This window comes from Rousettus aegyptiacus, unplaced genomic scaffold, assembly GCF_014176215.1.
Source record: "Rousettus aegyptiacus isolate mRouAeg1 unplaced genomic scaffold, mRouAeg1.p scaffold_m13_p_14, whole genome shotgun sequence".
Classification (NCBI taxonomy): domain Eukaryota; kingdom Metazoa; phylum Chordata; class Mammalia; order Chiroptera; family Pteropodidae; genus Rousettus; species Rousettus aegyptiacus.
Window position 1 is genome coordinate 340,090 of NW_023416289.1, and position 14,025 is coordinate 354,114.

Consider the following 14,025-nt stretch of genomic DNA (forward strand, 5'->3'; position numbering starts at 1 on the left):
CGTGTGGGGTGCTAAGTGAGGCCACGGGGTCAGCCCGCGCCCGGGGAGGTCGCGGTCTCGCTGGAGAGAGACGGCTCTCCACGCGCAGCCGCGAACGCACCAAACCCACCCGCTCACGCGGCCGGCGATTCTCGGGCGCCTAGTGTGTACCGAGCACAGTGGCACAGGGCGGAGCGCGCCTGCCCTGCGGGCCCAGGAGTCTGGCGAGGGACGCAGAACCGTCAGGCAGGCCCACTGATGGCAGCGTGGTTTTCCGTGAGGGCGAGTGGGGGGCAGAAGGTGCGGGGAGGTGAGGGTCATCGCTGCTTTAAAGAAATGTAGCATTTGGGGAGGCTGCCCCCCAGGGCATCTGAGAGGATGGGACCAGGGGCCGAGTGGTCCAGGCTGGGGACCGCGAGCGGGGCAGAGCCTGGCCGAGCGGCGCCAAGCACAGGGCCAGCGTGGGCGGGCAGGGCAGGGCGCAGGCTGGAGGCAGGTCCCCAATGCGGGCGGGCCAGAGAGGGGGCGGGGCGGGGGCTGGGCGGGGCCGGGAGGGGGAGGGGGCGGGTAGGGATGGGGGAGGGGCGGGGAGGAGCTGGGGAGGAGCTGGGGAGGGGGCGGGGAGGGGTCGGGGAGGGGCAGGGAGGAGCTGGGGGGGCGGGGCGGGGAGGGGGCCGGGGAGGGGGCTGCTCCTCCTCCTCGTGAGGGCCGTGGGGCTGGTGAGGTCTCGCAGCGCCCACGAGCGCCAGCACCCAGCACGGCGGTGCCCTGCGCCGGGCGGAGCCCAGCTGCCCCGTCCTGGGTCTCGGCGTTGGGAGCTGAATCAGGTGCAGCGACGCTCGCAGAGCCCAGGAGCGAGTGGACCTGCGAATCTGTTAGGGCGTTTGGCGTCCAGCTCCCGAGATGAACAAAGAGTCTTGTCTGGTAATTGCAATTAACGGCTCTGCTCTTCAGGCACATCCGTCAATAGGTCTCCTCTGCTCACCACCTGGGCACAGGCACTGCCGCAGCGATGTCCGTAAATTGAGCCCCGGGTAGCTGGCCAGGACACCGACCGCGCGGGGGTCCGCCTGCTTCCTGCCGGGGCGGCTCCCTGACCTGGGGATGGCCGCGGCCCGCCGAAGCCCGGTGCAGCGCTCGCCTAGGCTGCCCCGAGCTTCCTGTCAACCTCTGAGATGCTGAATAACATTTCCCAAAGCCCCGCAGCACGCGCGGCCGCGGTGACCAGCCCTGTCCCAGCCACTCTTGTGCAAGGCTGGGCCGCCACAGAGGGCGGCAGGAGCGGCCGAGCGGCTCGGTCTGCGCGTTGGCGTTCCGTCCCCCCAGCCGTTTGCTCACGGAAAGGCTAGTTTTGGTCCATCCCTTTGGCAGACAGTCAGGTCCATGGCGGTCGCCACCTGGGGAAGGGTTCAGAAGGCGAGAAGAAAGCCGGGTGAGCTTTATGGAAGACAGACAAGCTGGAGGCCTGCTGCTTCCCGTGAGGACGCCGCAGAGGGCCCTGGCGCGACGATCGGCGCTCCTTCCTCTGGGCCTGCTGCGAGAGCCCTCCCTCCCGCACGCCGTGCCCCCGGCGCTGCCTAGTGTCACTCGAGTATGTCTTCCCTGCCACTTGCATGCGAAGGCCCCTCCTTTCAATGCTGATAGTTCAGATTTACCGTGAAGCGGCCACGATGTGACATCTCCATCCTTGAAAGCCCTCGGTTACTCACTTGCTTTAGTGCGTTCGACTGAAGCTGCCTCATTTTCACCGAGTGACCTTGAGGTGGCAGCAACATTACATTCAATTCTGTGTTGCACCAAGTCCATTACAAAGTGAAAGTAAAAACCGCAATAAATCAGAATAATGCTGATTGTTATAATTTTATTATCAAAGCATTAAGTCAATAAAACTTATCTGCAGTGCCATTTGCATTGTATACAATTTTTACTAGTTAGTATGTCTTAAAAGCACGTTTAAAACAACAAAAGGCATCAGTGGTAAATTGCGCAAAAGCCGGGACCTGTCACGCTGTAGTAAAACTACGTTCCGTTTTCACCCTTCACGCCCTAAGATCTCGCCGCTGACCCTCACCCGCACCACGTCCGCCCGACGTGCTCGGGGCCTGTTGTCTCCCTGCTCGTCGTCCTCCGGGTCGTACGGCCCTTTTTCAGTCACGATTTTGCACAGGAAGGTCACCTGACACATGGTATTCTTTCAGGAAAGGAGAGCGTGTTGTTTTTTAATAATGAGGAATAATGAAACTTATTTATGAAGGAAGTCAGAAAAATTCATTGCAGAATCACTGTAAGAGAAACATGCAAATTAAAAACCCGCACTTAATTGCGCATTCGTTGCCAGGCAGCTTGCAATGATGAGACAGTTGCGGGAAAGGCGGAGTGTTAGGCAAGATGATGCCGAAGCGCGTGGCAGGCCCGACGCGCGGTCACGGCGCGGTTTTGTTCCGTCGGCTGTCATTAGAGCGTCACAGTGCTACTGTAATTATTTAAGATGCACGACACTACGAGTATTTAGAGCTGTATTTTTGGAGCTCCCCCCCACCCCGATTTTATGTGATGGATTGCTGCTCACGTGTAAACTGTAGGAAGTCGGGAAAATAGATTGTGAGTGTGTCCCCGGACTGGTAACAGGAAAACTTTCTGGCTGTCCCTTCGATTGAACCTTTTTAAGGAAACCGCGCTGAGGCCGTGCCCAGCGGTGTGCGGACTCGGGGCGGGCTGAGCTCTGCCGCCACCAGCCCCGGGGCCTCGGACGAGCCGGTCACTAGACGACATGCTCCCTCCTCTCTCGCAGGGGTCTCGGTTCGATTTTGGCGACGGTGTCCGTTTGTGTGGGCTGATGGACTGTGTTGGAAAGTATTTGTGTGCAGTGGTCCAACGAGGCGCGGTGTGCGAGCCACGCTGACGGCGGCCCGTGCTCGTGCGCCTCGGAGTCGACCCGCCTCCCGGCTGCCCCTCTGCACGCTGACGTGCGTCACCGTCCTGGGGCCGGGTGGCCGGCCATCGCCCAGTCCTCCGCGCTGGGCACTGGACCGGCGCTGTCGGCCAGCTTCCCGGGTCCATGGCCACGCAGCGCCTCGCTCTTTAGGTCACGGAACCATCTCGCAAACGCGTCGCCTGGCGAAGGGTCGGTCCCGAGGAGCTTGCCGATGCTGGGTCCTTTGGGAGAGGTGCAGGGGCGCGTGCTCCTCCGAGAGGCGACCGCGTGTGCCTGGAATGCTGACACCCGCCAGCCCAGGGCACGACCTTTCCCATGTGTTGCCGTGGCTGCGGGGCCGCGCGGCGAGGACGCGGGGGCGGAGGTTTCGCTGCGGCCCGCCGCGCCCGGGAGGGGCAGGCGCCCAGCACCCAGGGCGGCGGGCCACCCGAGCTCCCCGAGGCCCCCGTCTGCTCACGGCCTTCTGCCGGCGTCGGGAGGTGGAGCGGGACATGCCGTGGTCAGAGAGTCGGCGGACGGTTTGGCCTCCAGTGTCACATGTACACACACACGCACTCTCGTGTACGCTCACGCCCACGACACTCGCAGACACAGGTGCGTGCAGGTGCACGCATCCCTTCCTGACTGCTCTAAGCTAAGGAGGCCTCCGCTTTCATCATCAGTCAAAAACGCCCGTTACCGTAGCCACCAAGACCTTTCGCCGTTGTCCCTGAAGTCTCGTGCATGCTGTTGCAGACGCCAAGATTCCGTTCTTTTTTCATGGCCGAGTAGTATTCCGTCGTTCACATGCCCCACCTCTTTATCCGGTCGTCTGTGGGTGGGCACCTAGGTTTCGTCCATACCTTGGCTATTGTACGTGATGCCGCAATGAGCACATAGACGCATGTGCCTTTTTGAGTTAGCGTTTTGGGTTTCTTCAGGAAATACCCAGAAGCGGGATTACTTCTTGTTATAGCCTTTGTTTTAAAATCCATTTCCTGTGGTATAAGTATTGCTAGTGTTGCTACCTCAGCCTTTTTCTTTTTTTTTTTTTTTTTGGTTTTCATTTTCCATCCCTTTACGGTCAGTCTGTGTGTGTCTCGATTTGAAGCGGGTCTCTCGTAGGCGGCATGTGTAAGGGTCTTGTTTTCTTATCCAGCCACCTTATATATTTTGATCGGAGCACATAATTCATTTACGTTTAAAGTAATTATTGATAGATATGTAGTTATTGCATATTATTATTCACATTTTTGATCTTTTTTTCTTTTCTCTTCTTAAAGAAGTTCCTCCAACGTTTCCTGTAAGACCGCTTTGGTGGTGACGAAGCCCTTCAGCTTTTTCTCGTCCGGGAAGCTCTTCACCTGTCCTGTGACTTTGAGCGACAGCTTCGCTGGGTGGAGCCACCTGGGCTGCAGGTCCTGGCTTTTCATCACTGAGAGTGTTTCCCGCCAGTCCCTTCTGGACCGCAACGTTTCTGTCGAGAAGTCAGCTGACGGTCTCATGAGGGCTCCCTTGCAGGTGACTCGATGCTTTTCTCTCGCCGCTTTTGAGATTCTCTTGTCTTTAACCTCTGGCATTTCCATGATGACGTGTCTTGGTGTGGGCCTCTTTGGGTTCATCTTGTTTGGGACTCTGTGCACTTCCTGGGCTCGTATATCTATTTCCTTCGTCAGGTTCGGGAAGTTTTCTATCATTATTTCTTCAAACAGGTTTTGGACTCCCCGCTCGCTCTCTGCCTTCCGGAATCCCTACCATGCGAGTGTTGGTGCGCTCCATGTTGTCCCAGAGGCTTCTTAGACTCTCCTCATCTTTTCAGATTCCTTTTTCTTGTCGCCGTTGGGATTGGGCGTTTTCTGTTCCCTTATCTTCTAAATTGCTGATTCGATCGTCTGCTTCACCTGATCTACTGTCGATTCGCTCTAATATGTTCTTCATTTCTAACAGGTTCCCTCTTTTATGTTTTCTACGTCCATTTCTATGTTTCCTGCCTCCTGAGTCCATTTCTTCTTCTGCATTCACTGAGCATCCTTATAGCCAGGGTTTTGAACTCTGCATCTGGTAGATTGCTCGTCTCCATTTTGTTTGGTTCTTTTTCTGGAGTTTCGTTCTGTTCTTTCATTCGGGACATTTTTTTTTTGTCTCGCCAATTCGGCCGCCTCCCCGCATTCATTTCTCTGTGTTAGGCAGGTGTGCTGCGTCTCCCGGCCCTGGCGGAGTGGCCCCATGCAGCGGAGGTCCTGCGGGGCCCGGTGGCGTCAACTCCCTGGTCGTCTGGGCCGGGTGCTCGGGCGTGTCCCTTGCGTGGGTTGCATGTGCCCCCCGTTGTGGCTGAGCCTTGGTTGCTGTTGCCAGGCCAGTGGCTGTGACGGCAGTGGAGACGCCGCCGTGCAGGGGCTGACCCCGCGGAGCAGGAGTCGCTTCAGCAGGGCTCCGGCGCCTGCCCAGCCGGCTCCTGGGGCGTGTCGTCTGTGGGGGTGGTCCAGTGGTGCTCTGACGCTGGCCTCCGGCCATGTTGGTCTGTGCCTGTTGGGAGGGGCTGTGGTGCAGGCCAAGGTCAGACACTTCCTGTGCCCTGCCTGGGGCCGCCTGGGAGGAGCTACCAATTGATCTGCAGCTGATTGCCACTCGTGCAGGGCGTGGGGCTGCTTTGCAAGATGCACAGGACATGCCAAGACCAGATGCTGCTTGTTCGGGTTTTGTGACCCTTTGAGAGATTTTAGGAAAGTCAGCAGCATAAGCCAAGAAAGGCTGTCTGTATGGAAAAGCCAGCGGGGGCAGCTCGGGTGGCCCACATGTGGAGAGCGGTGGGTCTCAGGGACTCACCCGGGCAGAGCGCGTGGTGTCTGTCAGGTTGACGGACACTCAATATGGCGCCGCCTGCGTCTGCAGCCAGGAGTGGGGAAGGCTTAACACAGGGACTATGGCCTCTGCCAGCACTTCTGTCTGGGAGGAAGCTGCTCCTCGCGCCCTCGCCCGGAAGCCAGACACCCGGCCGTCCCCTGGAGTCTTTTGAGCAGCTGCCCTGGTGCTGGAGCTCAGCGCGAGTCCATTGGCGGCAAGTCGGGCTGCGGGTCCCTTGAGAGGACCATCTGCGACTCCCGTGGGCCTCCGTGTCACTCGGCCACCATCCCCGCTGGTTTCCACGGCCAGAAGTCGTGGGGACTTCTCTGCCCGGCACTGGGGCCCCGGGCTGGGGAGCTCAGTGTGGGGCCAGGACCCCTCACTCCTCGGGGGAACTCTGCCGCCGAGGGGTCCCTCCCGATGCTTAACCGCCACGTGCGGTGTGGGGCCACCGTTCCGCGTCTCTGCTCTCCTGCCGGTGCTGAGGTGGCCTCTTGCGTGCGTCCCCAGTTGTAGGACTTCTGTTCAGCCTGACTTTGGGCGGCTCTCCGTGGTGGTCGTTCCTCTGGGTGGCTGTGATTCTGAGGTGGCCGTAGAGAAGGCACAGCGGTGACCACTCTGCCATCTTGGCTGGAACCATATCTCGTCTTTTAAAAAAGAGGCTTAGCTTTTGCTCGGCGAGGCAGTACCGTTACTAGTGGGCCGTCTCTGTCCTGTTAGAGTCGGCTTGATTTCTTGGCCTCTATTTTAATGTCGAACTTGCTTTTGCTTTGAACGGTGGTCCTTCATCCAAAGGCGTGGTCTTCCCGAGACCTCAGCCGGAGGCTCGATGCATCCAGGGCCGTCACTCCGCCTGGGCTCGGCGGAAGCGCCATGTCCGGCGGTGGCACGCGGCCTCCGCGTCACCCTGTCACCTTTGCTGCGCCGTGGACACGTCTGCCGGGCTTCGCGGAACCGCGCTTGGCAGGTGCGCACCCCAGGCCTCGGCCGAGGTCCCGCCTCTGGCCGCCGCCCGGCCCGGCTCCCAGGGCCTGCATTCGCGACGCCCCGTCTTCTGCGGCCCTGCTCCTCACTATGCGGCCACCCCGCCTGCCTGAAGTTCCGGGCTCCGCCGCGTCCTCCGAGGGCAGCTGCTCCTGCGGCCTCCTCGCGCTCGCGCCGGGGCAGGAGGGGCCCTCGGGCAGAGGGCCGGAGGAGCCGCGGGCCCCGCACAGAACTGCCGTCCCACACCGTCCGTTGTCCAGCGTGTGAAAACAGTTGCCTCATACACTTGTCTAGTTTTACAGTTGTTTTTGGCAGGAGGGCGAGTCTCGTATTGGTCATCTTGTCATGGCTGGAAGCAAAAGTTCCCCAATTTTTTGTAAAAAGAGGAGATGTTGTTTAAAATATGAGTGCTGCTGGTTTTTGTCTGTTTTAGTGCTTTAAATTTTATCAGGGCCGATTTAATTTATGGGTGGATTAGACATGATGTAAGTCTTTCTCTGATGCTTGAAAGGCCTTTAAGAAGAACTAACTCTTTATTCACGACTGTAGGTGCACACTCGCGTGCGCTCTGAGCTGCCGAAGGAAGCGGCCCAGGGCCGGTCATCAGGGAGGCCGGGCCTCGCCGTCCCTGCCTGGCTAAGAACCCGAAAAGGAGCATCTGCGGGTCTCTCCTCGCTCTGATTCTCCGGGACCGTCAGAATTCGGCCTCCACTCTTCCCGTTAGCGAGCGTTTCGTTGGGGGGGGGGGGGGTGGACGGCAGAGCTGCTGGGTATCTTCAGGCATAAAGCAAAGCCAGATTTTATTAATTGACAATTTTGCGTAAGCCAACCTTCATTATGGAAGAGAAGAATATTGATAAAAAATTCATGGAACCAGATGTGTGCCGCACGGCCTAGACCTTTGCTAACGAAGGCCGCGGTTGGAGCATCTGCTGTGCTCCAGACGCGGGAACCAGCGTTCGGACCCGCCCTTCCTCCCGTTCTCGCCGCCGCTCGCTCTCCTTATGCGTTCTGTCTGCTTTTTCCCCATAATGACTATCAGGGAGGCCTCATTCCACCGATGAAGACGCTGAGGACCAGGGAGATGTAGTGACTCCTTACTCATGAGTTGAGAGCTGTGGACGGGGCTTAAGCCCCCTTCTTCCCCTGCACCCCTAAACCTGCGTGAGATTTCTGCCTGGGCACCAGGGGTGGCCGCGGTGGCCCGAAGAACCTGTGGCTCCTTCTAATCCCCAACGTGGGGACACCATTCCACAGTTCGCAGAGGACTCTTGTGTCTAAAGTCCATTTTGATTCTTGCAAGAACGGTATGGTGACCGCCCCTCTGCAGGTCGGGCGTCCGAGGTTGAGCGGAGTCCTCCGAAGAAACGCTCGGGGCTTAGTAAGTGGCGACCCCGGGACTTGGGCTGGGCTCCGGCCGCCTGCCCCGCCCGCCCGCCGTCCGCTGCGGTCGGGCCACGGCCGCGGGCAGAGCCTTGCCGATGAGGCAGCGGTGCCGGCGGTGGCGGTGCCCGCGGAGGCTCGGCCGCCGCTGGGGAGGGACCGGGCTCCGCCAGGTGCTCAGGCATGTCACGTGACCCGGGTCAACACCGCTCGGGCCAGTGGTCTCGGCGTTGAGGTCGGGTTTAGACTCGGGTCTGCCGGCCTCAGCTGGCCTGAGCCTCAGGCTGCCAGGGTGCCCGGCCGGGCGGGAGGCAGGGCGGAGGGAGGCGAGGGCCGCTCACTACCGCCTGCCTGCCCGCCCGGAGCCAGCGCCTCGGGCCTCGCGCTGCTGGGAGCCCACCGCGCCCACCGCGCCCTTTGCCTCAAGCTTCTTCGGGCCGCATTTTCTGCCACTGGCCACCAGGACTGTCCTAACGGCTGCACGGGCCTGGTTCTGCCACCTGTCTCCGGATCCGCTTTGTCCCGTGACTAGCGGAGGTTATTCTAACGACCGCCTCGTCAGGCCTGTCGAGAAAACCCCTAGGCTCAAGTGCGAGGAGATGTTCTTTGGCCTGATGCCACCAGCAGCGGCGGTCACAGTCCCGGCACAGCCCGGGCTTCGCCGGACTTCTGAGCAGGCCTGTGGCCGGTTCGCACTGTCCTCTGTCGGCGAACAAAGCTCGGCAGCGGGAGCGAGGGGCCCGGGTCCCCGCGGCTGCTCCCCGCAGCTTCCTGTCTTAAACGTCCCAACCGTGGCTGCGTGTGCGTGTGCGCGTGCGTGTGCCGGTGTGCATGTCTCTGCATGTGTGTCCGTGCACGTGCGTCTGAGAACATGAATCTGCGTGCGTGTGTCGGTGTGCATGTGTGTCCGGTGTCTGTGAATGTGTATGTGTGCACACTTGTCTCTGTGTGCGCATGTCTGTGCGCGTGTGTCTGCGCGAGTGCACGTGTGTGCGTGTGTCTGCACATGTGTGTCTGTGCACATGTCTGTGCACGTGTGTGTCTGTGTTCGTGTGCACGTGTCAGTGTGCATGTGTGTGTGCACGTGTGTCTGTGTGTGCACGTGTGCGTGGGCACGTGTGTGCGTGCGTGTGAGCAGCAGGGTTTGGATGCTCGTCCTCCTCTGTCACGCGGGGGAGCAGGGAGCAGATCGGAACAGGTTGTAACACTTCCGCACGCTCGTGTCCCGGTGCCGATTCCACAGTGGCGTCTGCCAGTTGGCGCCCGGATCCCGAGCCTCTTCGATCCATGTATTTATTGTAAAGCGGCCAGATCTCAGACAGGAGGAGAGGAGGTGCCAATCTACAGAGGAGCAAGGTGCGGTTCTCACAGGGAGGAAGACGCGCCCGCATGTTCCTCGTCAGGAAATAAGAACCTGTTCAAGGCTTTTTCCACCTGCTTAAAAATTAAGACATAGGATTTCATTCCCCTAAATGATTATCTCAGCGTTTGTAAGATGCGATCATGTTATTCATGTGTGCGGTTTTAAACTAGGTAGGTATTACATTAGGAAATAAGGATAAGCGGAATTTTAAAAAACCCTCTAACCTTTCAACCAAGCACCAAGCAAACAAATCCTCGAAATCTTATCACCAATCTCCATTTTCCTTTTCAAATGGGTTGAAATTTGACCTAAGGGCCGAGAGTCTGCGCCAGAATTGGCGGGCATTGCAGTGTCCGGGCTGAGGTGGCAGCGCGTGAGCCGCAGCTGCTGGGGGCCGGCGGGTCTGCAGAGGGGCTGGGAGGGGAGGGCTGGTGGTGGACCGTGGCGCAGAGCCAGCGTCCCCTGGCCGTGGCCGGGCAGCCTTTGTTTGACACGTGTACAGAGCTGCTGGGGACACCGGCCCCGCCTTGTGTGCCCGCCCCAGCCCCCTCCACACAGAGCGGGTCCATTCTACAGGGCTGAGTGATGCTGCTCACCGAATGTCGAGGTGCTGGGTGTGGGGGGCAGCCGCAGCCGGGCCTGGGTCACTGTGGCATGGCCCGGCCTCTCCCAGTGCCTGGCTCATGGCAGGGGCCCAGTCCCTGCACTGCTGCCTGGGGCCCCATTTCTGTTCTGAATTTGAAATCCTGTCTGTCCCCACCTGGTTCCCCCTCCATGATGCCCGCTGCCTTGGCGTGCTGGGCGCTGGAGCTGTCCCCACCTCCTGGGCAGCCTGGTCTGGCCCTGGGGGGCAGGGGCTTCGGATGGGCGGCTGGGAGTCCAGACCCTCGTCCCAGCTCTGACTAAGAGGGAGGGTGTCTCAAAGTAATGCTATGCTGCAGAGTTGTCGCTTTCTTTAAAATGTGTACGATAGCATCTTTTTACTCCTTGCGGAATTTATGAACTTAAAATGAAGCGTTAGATGTAAAAGTTATTAGGAAAAAGGCCCTGCACAAATCCGTCACCGCGTTGTCACGGTGACTCTCATTGGGACCCTAAACAATCACACACTCTGTTAAAGACACGACCTGGGGACGGAAGAGGAAGAAGCCGCGTCTACCTGCAGCCTCGGGCACGAGACTCTCCTTGCCTGTCCCTGTCTTCGAGGACTCGGTGTGAGCGGGTCATTGCCTGTAAAACGCTTTCGGAATGCGGTCTGCACTTCATCATTTTAAGATGCAAACGTTCCGGAGCCCTCTTCCCTCAGCCCGGTCATATTTATCTCCTTGGTCCTGCCTTCATCGGGCACCACGTTTGCACTGATAAATTGTGGGGAGTCGGAGATGTATTGATGGGTTGGAGACAGTTGGGAATGCGGAGCGCTGTGGCTTTGCATATCATTACACCGGGCTGGCTTTCTGCCGCTGGAAAGCTGTCGATTTGCGCATTATTGCTATGCGGGCTGATAAATGACAGTAATTGTTCTTAAGTTGAAGAGCTGGTGTAATGTGCTGCCTGGCCTGGGAATTTCCTGAGCACCAAGTTCAAGCATCGCCACTCGGCGGGCAGAAGGCCCTTCTCCTCTCGGGCCGTGGGCTTAATTGAATGGTTTGCTGTCCGCGCAGCCCGTAGCCTTGGTTCTGAGACCCGTGAGCGGAACGGGGAACAGCCTAGCGGGACTCTGGGGGACCGTGGCTGCTTCAAGGACGTGACCCTTCCCCGAACGAGGCCATCCACACGCCGCAGCGTGATTCGCTTGCCCGTCCTCTGCTCCCTGCTGGTCCGCGGGGGCCGCGCCCGGGTCTGCCCAGCTCGCAGCCCTGGGGCGGCCGGTCCAATGCAGAGGCCCTTTTTGCACGTTTTCTAAAGTGTGGGAGTCAGAGCACTAGCATCCTTTGCATTTTTTTTTTCTTTTTTGCTTCTGGGTGGGGACCTCATGCTGTGACTTGGAGGGTGGGATGGTCCAGGCACGTCACACCCTGCTCCTGGCAGGTGATACAGCCTCCAACACGTCCACCCTCCAAAGAGCTCATTAAGCCCCTCGGAGCCAGAGGACCCTTCCTGGGAACGGCGGTGGGAGGGGACCCACCCAGCCACCAGGCCCCGGGGAGGCCGCCCAGCGCCTCCAGGAACCGCCGATTGCCATCGGGCACAGACAGACACCCCCAAGGAGGGCTCTGCAGAGCGTCCCGCACCCGCCTGTCCAGAGATCTCTGGACAGAGCAAGCCCAGGGCGACGCCAAGCCAGCCAGGGCCCCGGCCTGCCCGCCCTCGGCGGGGCCGAGAGGCCATTAAAGCAGGAGTCTCCAATCCCTGGGGCTGCGGACTGGTCCCGGTCTGGTGTGGCCTGTTAGGAACCAGGGCACACAGCAGGAGGTGAGCGGCCGGCGAGCGATCCAAGCTCCATGGCGTTTGCAGCCGCCCCCAGTGCTGGCGTCAGCCCTCAGCTCCGCCTCGGGTGCGTGGGCCCCGGACGCGGGCGCCCGGCACGGCGTGGGCGCCTGCACAGCGGGCGGTGGAGGGGGTGCCGGGGTGCGGGCCCTCCTCCTCCCCCGTGCCCGTTTCCGGCACCTGACCGGGTGCCCCCGCGCCCCGTGCGCGACCCGGCTCGGATGCGCGCTGTCGGGCAGCCTGCTGTGTCGCGGGTTGTCCCGGGCCGCCCCCGCCGCGGGCAGTGTCTGCCGACCCCAGGTCAGGTGGGGAGGGCGAAGGGGACCCTGGCACAGCATCCGGGGTCCCGTCCCCACTCAGCTTCTGCCCGCAGGGGGACCGCATCGGGCGCGGGGAGGGAGTCGTGTGGGCACACGGCCCTTGCGCCCTGCCAGGCGCAAACCTGCACTGTGCGTCCATCCGCGCTGGATCCTCGGCTGGAGGCGAGTCCCCGCCAGGGTCCCCGCCTAGTCTCTGCTGACTGCCCTTTTCCCGTGCTTACCCGGGAAGGTGGTGGGCCGCGGGGCTCGAGTGGGGGGGTCCGGCATCGTGTCCGGCCCGCGGGGGCTCCCCCCCCCCCCCGCGGGGTGTCGCAGTTGGCCTGGCTCCGCTCCCCTGGGGCACAGCTGCAGGGTGTGCTTCCCGGGATCCTCAAGTCCCCACCCCCCCAGGGGGAGCCCCTGTGGCCTCGCTTGACTTGATGACATGGCTTCTTCCTCTTCGAAGCTCAGCGCAGCACCCCGGCGAGGACACTTACTTTTTCCCTCTGCGCTCTGGAAGCCAGCCCCGCGCTCTGTTCCTATAGCAACCGCCCTCCCCAGCGCAGCCGAGGAATAAGTTATATATAGAAGACCCGCTGGGCTCGGGCCCGCGCACGTGCCAGCGTGGGGTTCGCGCTGCCGGGAGCCGGCTGTGCCCCTTCATCCCGTTCCTGCCTCCTGAGCTGGGACCCGCGTTTGCCAGGCGCCCTGGACCGAGAGCTCGGGGGCAGCGGAGGGGGCGCAGTCACACGGGCGCGTCTTCCCAGCCAGCGCGGGGCGTCTGGGGAATTTCTGTGCCTTGAGATGGAAATAGACTTTGGAACGCCAGAGTCCTTCTGGTCACCACTGCACTATATTCCTGGAGCTTGGCCCTGGCAGGTCTGGCTTCCATGGTCACCTGGTAGTGAAGCTGTCACCTTACAAGGTCTGGGATCATCTCCCACTGCACAGATCCCAGAAGGCAGGGTGCTGGGCCTGGGGTGTGGCCGTCAACATGCTCGAACAGGTGCCGATGGGTGGCCCTGTGGCCTGACCCCTCTCAGCTTTGCCTCGTGTCCTGCAGGTGTGGAGCTGCACCTCGTCTAGTCCTCCGGGGTGGGGGGAGGGGTCCGCCAGCAGGCGTGAGAGGCAGGGAGGCCCAGGCCCCCAGCACGTCATACACCCGGTTGCCTGCTCTGCCCGGGCCCTGAGGACAGGGTACTTACGCCCATCTGGCGGGTGAGCTGTCCTTTGTGGTCCCCAGCTTTCATCACCCTTGGGAGACCTGCATGCTGAGCTAGGCCTTCAGCCTCTGCTGGACCTCAGGTCGGGACCGTGAAGGCCAGGGACTGCCATGGGGCGCCACCTGCGGGCCACTAGCTGTGTGCAGGTAGAAGCCAGGTGTGAACTTAGGTTTAAAAAGTATCACCTGAAAACCAGACGGTGCAGAGCCCAACCCATTTCTGCCTGTGCCTTCCTTCCCACATCCAATGATGCCCACTCGGCCTGTGGGCTCGGACACCCTGCGGGGGTGATGCTTGGCAGTGAGACCCCCTTGGAGTTCTCCTGTGGCCCGTCTGGGAGTGTCCCCGAGGGCTGTTTGGGGAAACAAAATGGTCCCTTTGTCCCTTGTGAAGCTGAGCACGGCCCGGAACCCGCCCCCCCACACTGTGCAGGGGCAGGTGCCCTGGGCATCTGGGCAGGGCGAGGGGCACGCACAGGACCTGGACTGGCCACCCGCGTGGATTCGCACCTGTTGGGGGCCAGCCCCCAGCGTCACTATGTCCCCCCAGGGGCCCAGCCTGGTGCAGGGGTGTGGGGCGCCTGCCAGGTCGCTCCCGCGGACCCTG

The 14,025-nt window shown here is 60.8% G+C and overlaps 1 long non-coding RNA gene across 3 annotated transcripts in view; it reads left to right on the top strand.

The window, feature by feature from the left end:
- The window catches only part of LOC107502116, a 35,192-nt gene that overhangs the window by 7,790 nt on the left and 13,377 nt on the right, over positions 1 to 14,025 (top strand). For 2 of the 3 annotated variants that reach the window (XR_004954169.1, XR_004954171.1), the window contains exon 2: positions 4,177 to 4,414. This is a non-coding gene — a long non-coding RNA (uncharacterized LOC107502116). Of the gene's footprint in view, positions 1 to 4,176; positions 4,415 to 7,270; positions 9,029 to 14,025 lie in introns of those variants that run through there. The other variant, XR_004954170.1, reaches the window with a different exon arrangement.